General features: G+C 36.6%; 1 pseudogene; it reads right to left on the reverse strand.

Moving 5' to 3' along the window:
- Nucleotides 1-10,900: 10,900 nt before the first annotated feature.
- LOC132287264 (small nucleolar RNA R71) lies at nucleotides 10,901-10,999 on the reverse strand (annotated as a pseudogene).
- Nucleotides 11,000-11,812: the final 813 nt, after the last annotated feature.

Below are 11,812 nucleotides of genomic sequence, written 5' to 3' on the forward strand. Positions count from 1 at the left end.
ATTTTCGAGAGCTGCAGACCATTCCCGCGTGCTCAAAATCACCATTTACGTCTGCGTGCATGATCATTTTCATGAAAAACCTCTTCCTTGGTTAAATTAGTCTCTGGTGGACTCGTTTCACACTTTTTTGAAAAATCTTGTTGAAGGGCATTTTGGAAATTTTCTTTGGGAAATAAATTCTGTTCTCAACTCCATCATATAGAAAATGTGATTTTAGGGGGAATTTCTTCACGACATTTTTCCAAAAAATGTCATATTGATCTCGAAAACCGTGTCCCAATCTCATTTTTCTACAATTTCACTACTTCTCCTGTTTAAGTTCAATTTTGGTCGAGTTGAACCGTTTTAAGTATGTTAAACTGGTTCAAGATGTCAAAATTGGTGCAGCATGGGCGTACTATCCATGTTGAACTGGTTCAAGTCCTCTTAAACTTTTTCCCAGGATTAGCTTTGGTCTTCCAACTTCAAACTGACGTAATTTCTTCGTTTCAACTCCGAATTGGTCCGTTCTTGAGTCTAAAATGACCGCTTCAAAATAAGCTTTCCAATGGTACTAATTTTAGTTTTAGATTCTTTTCTTACCTCAAGATATCCTAATTTTAGTGAGAGGGTGTCGAATTTAGTTTGAACCAGGATAGGGTTCTTCTGGGATTTCACTTCTTTTGGTCTTGGGACTTCATGTGAAGTTACCAAAGGATGTTTTTGGATGTTTTTGATCTTATTTGACTTGTTGGAAGTCAAATTCCTTCCTCTTAAGGTAAAATGACCATTTTACACTTGGTCCTTCTTTCAGTGGGGTTTTGATACCCTTATCTTCGTTTTGCTTCCGTTGAGCCTCGAAACTCTTTCAAAATCCATTCTTGTGTCCTATGGATAACATACATCTCTATGGACTTGTTTTTAAGTTCCTTCCGCACTTTATTCCCTTAGGTTCCGTGACATCATGGAAGGTCATCTTAGGGTCTTAGAGGTGTGTTGTGCCTTGCGAGACCGTTGTCTTGTTTCTTGCTTCTGCATTTTGGATCCACTTTGGGTCATCATAGAACACATTGGGTTGAAAAATACAGGGTTGTCACTGGTGGTATCAGAGCATCTAGGTTCGAATACCTTTGACGACGGGTTTTGGGTGCTTATCATGCTCATATTGTTTTGCTTTGATATGTTTTGGTATCTTGATAACATATCCTGTTTGATAACATGTCTTGTATGATAACATGTTCACATGCTCAGGTGTTTTGAAACATCTATTATTTGTTAAGCATACTTTATGTGTATATATGCTTCCTGATAACATGGTCTGGGTTGCTATCATGTTCTGGTGTGATATCATGTCTGCGTGCTTGTGTTAGCATGACTGTATGTGACGTATGTTGGCATACCTTACATTTTTTTCATTCACGTGTATTGTCGTACCATGTACTTATGTGCTTCTTGATAACATATTTTGACTTGATAACATATATGTTTGCTTATGTGGCACCTTGAGTAGATAATCCATTGCTATGTTGCATGCTAGCTGTTTACTTTTATGTCTGGTTTTGGCATTGTCTCTTTGGGTCTATTGTATCCCTTGGATGCATTCTTGTTTCACGAGTTTCTTCCTTGGATAGGAGAAATTTATCCTGTAAAGACTATGTCGGGAACTTTCTTGTCTGTTTTGTTGGTTGGGTGTCTCGAAACCTTAGTCTGATGGTTGATATGAGTAAGACTCATGTGAGCGTAAAATCATAGTCCTTGTCTGGTGAAGTGAGATATGGGCCAGGGAGGCACCATTTCATTTCTTTTTCCTTCGTGGCTTCATATGTGTTTTGCAAGGTAGGAGCTGCTGGCCATTTTCGGGAGCCGCAGACCATTCATGCGCACTCAAAATCACCATTTACGTCTACATTCATGATCATTTTCATAAAAAACCTCTTCCTTGGTGAAATGAGCCTCTGGTGGACTCGTTTCACATTTTTTTTGAAAAATCTTGTTTAGGGGCATTTTGGGGATTTCCTTTAGGAAATAAATTCTATTCTCAACTCTGTCACATAGAAAATATGATTTTAGGGGGAGTTTTTTCATGATATTTTTCCGAAAAATGTCATCTTGACCTCGAAAACCATGTCCCAATCTCATTTTTCTATAATTTCACTATTTCTGCTGTTTAAGTTCAATTCTGGTCGAGTTGAACCGGTTCAAGAATGTTGAATTAGTTCAAGATGTCAAAATTGGTCCAGCATGGGTGTACTACCCATGTTAAACCAGTTCAAGGAGGTTGAACCGGTTTAAGTCCTCCAGAACTTTTTCCTAGGATCAGCTTTGGTCTTCCAACTTCAAACTAATGTAACTTCTTTGTTTCAACTCTGAATTGGTCCATTCTTGAGTCTAAACTGACCGTGTTGAAATAAGATTTCCAATGGTACAAATTTTAGTTTTAGATTCTTTTCTTAGCCCAAGATATCCTAATTTTAGTGAGAGGGTGTCAGATTTGGTTCGAACCGGGATAGGGTTCTTCTGGGATTTCACTTCCGTTGGTCTTGGGACTTCATATGAAGTTACCAAAGGGTGTTTTTAGATGTTTTTGATCTTATTTGACTTGTTGGAAGTCAAATTCCTTCCTCTTAGGGTAAAATCCTTGGTCCTTATTTCGGTTTTGATACCCTTATCTTCGTTTTGCTTCCGTTGAGCCTCAAAACTCTTTCAAAAGCCATTCTTATGTCCTAGGGATAACATACATCTCTATGGACTTGTTTTCAAGTTACTTCTGCACTTTATTCCTTTGGGTTCCGTGACCTCATGGAAGGTCATCTTAGGGTCTTAGAGGTGTATTGTGCCTTGAGAGACCGTTGTCTTGTTTCTTGCTTCCACATTCTGGATCCACTTTGGGTCATCACAGGACATATTGGGTTAAAAAATCTAGGGTCATCACAGTCAAGGTGCTCGAGCCTTTACAAAAGGTCTCGAGCATAAATTGCCTCGAAATATGAAAAGACGCTTCGGAAGTTCTATGTTGCTAGACCTTGAGCAGAGACCAAAAAGCTCGAGCATAATCCAAAAATCTCGAGCAGAAGTCCCAAGGCTCGAGCACTAAGCTTAGGTGATTGAGCACCATAAAGAATTATCCTAAAAATATTCTAAGTGTTGATGAAAAATACGCTTCAGAAAAGATTTGAAGAAAAATGGGTAAGTATAGAATTCTTACTCGAGCATAAGTCAAAAGGTTCGACCACATGCCAAAAAGCTTGACCAGAAGCTTCTCTACTCGAGCCTTTGCTGTTAAGTCAGACTTTAAAGTTGCGAGATTAATTCTAATTAAGTCCTATTTCATCCCAAATGGACCTAAATGACCCCAAAAGACCTAAAGTCTATCCAATCCTTATTAGAAGTCAGTTTCTTCTATAAAATGATGCACAAGGCCACGTAAAAGTTCCCTCGTTTTAGTTTTCATTATTATAAATCTAGTGGCGGCTTTTACGGTTTTCTGGTTTTATTCTAAAGCATTGAAGGTGAAGATCCTCAAAAGAGAAGTGCAGTCCAAGATGATGAAGACCACAACAACACAGATGATATCTTGCATCATCACGAGTAGCTAAATCCTCTCTTAGGACATTGATGTAACTCGAATCCAAATACTATGTTGTGATTATTCTTTACTTTGGGAATTTAACTACTTATGTCTTTTGATTGCATGATTATGAGCAATTGACTTAAATCAATTGGGTTTTAATGAATTAAATAGTTTTTGAATGATTAATACCTTGTCTTAGATTTAATTGTTCTTAATTATATTCTACATATTCTTAATGTACGAGAATGGCGGCTAAGGGCTTCTCGGACAATAAGAATAGAGATCATGCAATGGTGTTCAAACGTTTTTCATGAATGAATGTTTCCATAGTCTATGTCTAGGGAATACGAGTTATACTACAATATTAGTTAGAAGTAAGTAGGTAGATAATTCGTGCCAACTGAAGATAGGTTATTATTAATTTAAATTTATAAAACATCTCTCTTTAAATCTGAATTAAATTAATGTTATTGAGTTTAATTCTATATGCTACATAATTGTTGAAATCCCAACGTTAAACAGTTTACTATAGAATGAGATTCGTGGTGAGGTCAATTCCTAAGATCTTCTGTCTCTGATCTTATTCCTTTGTTTTAGTTTAATTTTATTTATGTTCGTGACACACCAAATCAAACAATCTTTTCTCTCGGAATCAAAGTACTATTAATTGAACACTTGATAATCCATTATAGTCCATGTGGTTTAACCCTCTCTAAGTAGCCCTATCCTGCAAAGGATTCGTTTTATTGCGAGTGGTAAATAAATAAAGCACATCAATTTTTGGTGCCGTTGCCGGGGACTGTGTAACGGTTTATTGAGTTTTCAATTAGTTCTATTTTGATTTATGGTCTTCGAACTTTCTGATATCTCATCTTATTCTTTTTCTTTTCAAGTGAAGGAATCTAGCAACGAGGACAAATACGTTTAAGGAATAGAAGCTTCGGTTCAAGACCTTCTGTGAGTTCTTGTTCTTTTCTTTACTTGAAATTTTTCTTTTTTTTACTGTTATTGCCATTGAACTTATTGCATGTTAGGTCACCGTTCTTTGTCAGAACCAACACTTGAATACGGCCCTGAATAAGAGAAGACTCTTAAGCGAATTAGAAAACCTAAACAGAATTCTAACTTGTTTTGAGAATCCTCTAGGACAGATATAGCTACTAATACTAATGCACCGAGAGACCCTGTGCCACCTGTAGCTACTCCCATACCAATGAGGGATCATTACATTCCCATATCATACACAACCCCTTCGTGCTTCCAATTCCTGGAATTTGATGTAACACATTTTGAGATCAAGCCTGCTATGGTCCAAATGCTTCCTAGATTCCATGGGTTTGCAATAGAGGATCCTTATAAGCACTTAGATGTGTTTTTGGAATTGTGTTCGACTACCAAGTTGTCCACTCTTTCAGATGATGCATTTAGGATGCAACTATTTTAATTCTCTCTTAAGGAAATAGCAAAAACTTGGTTGCATTCCCTACCAACTAATTCCATATTTACATAGGATATGTTGCAATAAGAATTCTTGAAAAAGTACTTATACTGTGGGTAAGACCACATAAATAAAAAGAGAGATCACGGCGTTTACCCAAATCATGGGTGAACAACTCCATGATTAATGGAAAGATATAATGATCTTCTGAGAAAGTGTCCACACCATGATATTGCTAAATGTTATTTGGTGCAGATCTTCTATGCTGGATTATCTGATCCACATAAGAACATGGTTGATGCATCTAATAATGGAGCTTTCCTTCATAAGAGGGCAGCTAACGCTTGGGAACTGTTTGAGGCCCTAAGTGAAAACTTTATACAACATACTTCTTCCTTTAGGTTTAGGTCGACTCCTGGTATCCACAAGGTTGAAAATCTTTATGAAGTCAAGAAATCTAGAGAGTTAGCCACTCAAATGGAAGTGTTGAACCGAAAGTTTGACCAAGTTTTATTAGCTGTCAGTGCTCTTAGTGCTTCTTAGCACTCCTCTTTGCCAAATGAGGTATGTTCAATTTGTGTTAATCCATCACATCTTGCTGATACTTGTCCTTTTAAGGGGCAACCTTCTGAAATTCCCTAAGAGCAAGCCAATGATGCATTCTCTAGTCAGGGTTATAATCTAAATTGCAATACCTATAACCCTAGTTGGAGAGATTATCCCAATCTGTCATGGCAAAATTAGAGTCACGATACTACTGTTCCCCAATCTCAGGGACATTGCCAAAATTCATCCAATCCTTTACCCCAAAATACTTCTTTTAATCAATCTTCCATATATCGTCCACCTCGATCAGTTTAGGAATCAATCTACTCAAGTTCCTAATCTTTCACCTCCTCCTAAGTATTCGTCAGCTTTTGAAGATCAAGTATTAAATACTTTTACTGAAGTTAAAGCCAATACCCAACTTCTTCATACTCATTCTCAAGCCATAGCCAAGCTTGAGGCTCAAGTTAGGCAAATTGCGAGTACTCTATCTCATAGAGAGGAACAAAGGTTGCCTAGTCAGCTAGTGGGCAACTGAAAAGGGCAAACTTATATGATTAATGACACTAATCCTTTAAAGAAGTCATTATGAGCAAGTTCAAGCCATCACTACTTTGAGGAGTGGTAAAGTGGTTGATAACCAAGTTGAGGAACAATGGGATGAAAGAGAGAGGCATAGGATTCCCATTAATCCTATCATGCCCATTCTACATCCCAAGGATGTTCCCTCACATTCTAATTCATCGAGCTCCAAAGGAGTTGAAGGTGAAGTCACTTCTTCATATATTCCTAACATTGAGACAGCTTATTGATAAGTGCTCAAATGTGATGCATTTTAGCGCCTAAGTTATAGTATTTTAGTCAATTCATCTATCTTACTTTCATGTTTTAGTTTTTATTTGTGTTTTTGTCAATTTCAGGTTAATAAGGCTCAAATAGGCTAAAAAGAGCCGTTTAGCTTAATTTTAGAGCTAAGGAGAAGATCTAGAAGAAGTAAAAAAAAAAATATACTGTTGAAGCTTCGATCGATCAAAGGAAGTCCCGATCGATCGAAGGAAGCTACAATCGATCAAAAAGAAGGTGGTGTCAGCTCAATCGATAAGGTTGCCAGCTGTCAAAATATTCTTGCCATGTCAGCTTTGATCGATCAAAGCAAGTGTTGGATCGATCGAAGCCCTGTTCGATTAATCGAATGTGCTGTTGGCAGTGAGTTGTTCTAATTCCCGAGCGCGCCTGAACTTCACCAACTTTTGTAGCTGCGAATTTGCACCAATCAAAGGCCTTATTTCTGACTTGTTGCCTACTCAAAGAGGCTTGTATTTAAATTAATTGAGCCAATTTGTATAGAGTTCCTCTAGTTATTCAATTAGATATTTTTTTACCAATTATAGAAATAGTTTCTCTCTCTAGAACTAGGGTTTTGGAGCAAAGCAAAGAGGAAGAAGATGGTGCCTACAATGAAGAAAACCCTTGATGGTTCCATAGCCACTACCATGAGTGGCTAGATCCTTCTCTAAGGGCTAGAGATAACCCTTAGGCTTGCTTCCTAAACCTAGTAATTTGTAGATTTTTAGGGATTTTAGTTGTAATTGATGTTTTGACCATGAATAAATATAAATCTTGTGTTTCTACATGATTTATATGAATTAATGCTTCCAATTGATCTTTTAATTCTATTTATATGTCTATGTATGCTTGAATGAATGGTCATGTGCTTACACTAGGTAGTTATGAATTTGATGCATGACTATGTGTGTTGGAATTATAAATCTAGTGATGGTCAAGGCATGGTGCTTAGTTGATTACTCTTGTGGTTTATTTGACGGATCATGCTTATTTCTTGATGGATTGTGCTACTTCCTTAGCTTACTTAGGTTAATTTTCATGTCATTTGCACAATTGTAGTGCACTTGCTTTAATTTCCTAGATAGTTTGACAATCCATTCTTGTTGTTTGATGATCCATGCTTATGAGTGCAAGTAGTACATTTCTCTAGATTTATGCGTGTGCATTAATTGTGGTTTCATTGAATGGTTAATGGCCTTATTTGATAGGTTGTGCTACTAACTAGATTGATTAGACAATTTATGCTTATTTGCCAACCATGCTTATTTTTCAATTAATGACACACACACACACACACACATTTGATTTACAACATGAATTTTCCCTTAAATATACAACTACTAATGTTTAGTGAAGTGAAGCTTAGTGGTGAACTCTAAGCCCCAACACCTTTCTCTCATTCTCTTTACCCTTATCTCTAGATTGTTGTTAATTTACATGATTTTAATTAAACCATTAGTTACTTCAACCAACCAAACCGCTATTTGATCATTCGACCTACTAATCCAACATTGATTCCGGAATACCTTGCAAATCCCTTGGGATAATCCCTACTCACTCTTGCTACGTTAGTAGTTAGTAGTGGTAGTGGATTTTATAAATTCAAACTTGGCCACAATCAAAATCAATTTTGGCGTGCCCAGACAAGCACCCGCCAAGTTTTGGTGCCATTGCCAGGGATTAGCAACGTCGTATTCGGAACTGATTAGGAATTAGTACTCCTTTGATCCTTATTTTTACTTAATTTTATTTTGTTTTCTTATTGTGTTTACTCTTGGTTAGCTAGGTACTTGGACCCAAGAGAAGCAAAGCAAAGGAACTTTAAAGTAAGCAAAGCTAAGCAAAGCATAAAAAGCTAAAAATAAAAAAATTGCAAAGCAAAGCAGAGCAAAAAACTTAAAAATTTCTTGAAGTTGCTTAAAGTCCCTTTGTGAGCTATTCTAATTCCCCTTGCTTAGTTAAATCGTCGGCCTGCATGGAGGCAACTTACTTTTTTTTCATTTGTTGAAAAGCATGGGAATATGGGATCATTGTATGTGAGGCTTGTTGTTGATTGATTTGTGTTGTGGAGAAGAAGTGATTGCTACTTGTTTTATTTGTTGATTGTTTTGATTTGCATTGTGCATGTGATAAGTGCTCAAATGTGATGTATTTTAGCACCTAAGCTAGGGTTTTTAATCTAATCATCTATCTTACTTTCATATTTTAGTACTTATTTGTGTTTTTGTCTATTTCAGGTCAATAAGGTTTAAACAAGCTAAAAAGAGCCTTTTAGCTCAGTTTTGGAGCTAAGGAAAAGACCCGAAAAAAGTCAGAAAAATTGCACTGAAGGAACTTTGATCGATCAAAGGAAGTTCCGATCGATCGAAGATATCTACAATCGATCGAGATCAAGATGGTGCCAGCTCAATGGATAAGGCTGCCAGGTGTGAAAATATCTTTGCCACATCAGCTTCGATCAATCGAAGCAAGTGTTGGATTGATCGAAGTTCTGTTCGATCGATCGAAATGACTACTGGCAGTGTGCTGTCTATTCCCGAGCGCGCCCGGATGCTTCTAACTTTTGTAACTGCGAATTTTCACCAATCAAATGCAGTATTTCTGACTCGTTGCCTACTCAAATAGGCTTGTATATAGATTAAATGAACCAGTTTGTATAAAGTTCATTTAGTTGATATTTTTACCAATTATAGAAATAGTTTCTCTATCTAGAACTAGGGTTTTTGGAAGAAAGCAAGGAGGAAGAAGATAATGCCAACCATGAAGACAACCCTTAAGGGTTCCATGGCCACTACAATGAATGGCTAAATCCTTCTCTTGGGGCTAGAGATAGCCCCTAGGCTTGCTTCCTAAACCTATCATTTTGTGATTTTTCTGGATTTTATTTGTAATTGATGTTTTGACCATGAATAAATATAGATCTTGTGTTTTTTACATGATTTATATGAATTAATGCTTTCAATTGATCATTTAATTCTATCCATATGTCTATGTATGCTAGAATGAATGTTTATGTGCTTTTCTCTAGATTTTATGAGTTTGATGCATGTCTATGTGTGTTGAAATTATAAATCTAGTGATGGTCAAGGCATAGTGCTTAATTGATTACAGTTGTCATTTGTTTGATAGATCATGCTTATTTCTTGATGGATTATGCTACTTCCTTAACTTAATTAGTTTAATTTTCATGTCATTAGCATAGTTGTAATGTAATTGCTTTAATTTCCTAGATAGGTGGACAATCCACTTTTGTCGTTTGTTATTTAATGATCCATGCTTATGAGTGCAAGTAGTACATTTCTCTAGATTTTTGTGTGTGCATTAATTATGGTTTAATTGAATGATTAATGGTCTTGTTTGATAGGTTGTGTTACTCACTAGATTGATTAGACAATCTATGCTTATTTGTCATCCATGCTTAGTTTTCAATTAATGACACACACACACAATTTACAATATGAATTTCCCCTTTAATTTACAATTGCTAGTGTTTGGTGAAATGAACTTAGTGGTGAACTCTAAGCCCCAAGACCTTTCTCTCATATTCTTTTCCCTAATTTCTAGATTGTCATTCAATTTGCATTGTTTTAATTAAACCATCAGTATAATTCAACCAACCATACCCTATTTGATCATTTGACCTACTAATCCAACATTAATTCCAGAATACCTTGCAAATCCCTTGGGACGATCCCTACTTACTCTTGCTACGTTAGTAGTTAGTAGTGGTAGTGGCATTTTACAAATTTAAACTTGGCCACAATCACACAATCAATTTTGGTGTGTATACGACCTTAGTCCATCACATGCATGGTCATATGTCTTTGAATCCTACTCTTGTCCCATTGAACCTTAATCTTGACTCATTTGTTCGTAATCTAAGAAGAAAGGGGTAATTCAAGTGAGTCCATTGCATCAATGGATGACCGTGTTGAAGACATTGGTAACATAGACTAACAAAGTATTCTTCACCCTAATGTGCAACAATAATATGACAATATGCAAGTTCCGTTAGGCATGCCTAGACCTTTTGTTCCACAACCATAAGACCAAGTTCCAATTGGAATGCCAAGGCCATTCTTTGTGCCACCTCCATCTCCTAATGTCTAAGCTAACAATGGAGCTCATGTAGAGCCACCAATTGTGAATCCTCCAATTGCTTTAAGAGATCACTAGATGCCTAATGAGTATAATGCACCTACGTGCATTCAACTTCCTCTATTTAAAGCACATTATTATGAAATCAAGCCACAAACCATTCAAATGCTTCCCAATTATCTTGGGCTACCTAATGAAGAACCATATAAGCATTTGGATGAATTTCTTGAAGTGTGTTCCACCGTAAAATATACGGATAGGCCAGAAGAAGTTTTGAGGTTAAAGCTCTTCTTATTCACCCTAAAAGATAAGGCAAAATATTGGTTTAACAATTTGAGACCTTTTTCTATAACTTTTTGGGTGGAAATGCAACAAGAGTTCTTGAGAAAGTACTATCCCGTGTCTAAAACCAATGCCATGAGAACTTCAATTCATGAATTTTCACAAGAAGATGGTGAAATGTTTCATAAAGCATGGGAATGGTTGAATGACTTATTTAAGAAATGTCCTCATCATGACATTCCTAAGTGGCAATTAGTTCAATATTTCTTTAAAAGTTTGTCGGATAACCATAAGGGCATGGTTGATGCCTCAATGGGAGGTTCCTATTTAGGCAAACATAAAGATGATGTGTGGCATTTATATGAGAGCATGAGTGAAAACTCAATGCACCGATCTTTCTTTTCTAAAAATGGTAGAAATATAGGTGGAAGGAAGAATTCAAGCTTATATCAAGTGGACAATTCTAATGACATAGTTGCTGAGGTGAAATCCTTAACTCAAAGGTTTGATCAATTTTTGATCAACCAAAATTTGGCCCATCAAGTGTTTTCCTACCCTAATCATCATCATCATTCCAATAAATCTTGCATGACTTGTTCTAGTGTGTTGCATTCTACTTCCAATTGTCTCCATGGACATATGCCTAGTGACCACCATGAACAAGTGAAACCACTTTTATGAATCAAGGGAATAATCCCTGTGGGAATCATTACAATCCCGAGCGGAGGAACAATCCAAATTTCTCTTGGAAAAGCCAAGAGGAAGGCTCAAACCCTCCCTAAGGTGGTTTCCAAAGCAAGTATGTTATGTCCCCTATGCAAAGTCAAGGTTCCCAAGGCTATCGTTCATCCTCCCAAGCACCAAATGGAAATCAATTTTCTAATTCTCATTTTCCAAATCAACCATCATATTCTTAAGGTAATTCAAGAAGTCCCGCATTTAAAGAGAAAGTTTTATTGGCCTTAGGTACTTTAGAGGTGAATACTCAATTGCTTCACTCTCATTCTCAATCAATTGCAAAGCTATAAACCCAAGTAGGGCAAATAGCTAGC

The sequence above is a fragment of the Cornus florida genome, unplaced genomic scaffold (assembly GCF_030987335.1).
Source record: "Cornus florida cultivar Cherokee Brave unplaced genomic scaffold, ASM3098733v1 CherokeeBrave_3.0.0_Hap2_Chr11, whole genome shotgun sequence".
NCBI lineage: Eukaryota > Viridiplantae > Streptophyta > Magnoliopsida > Cornales > Cornaceae > Cornus > Cornus florida.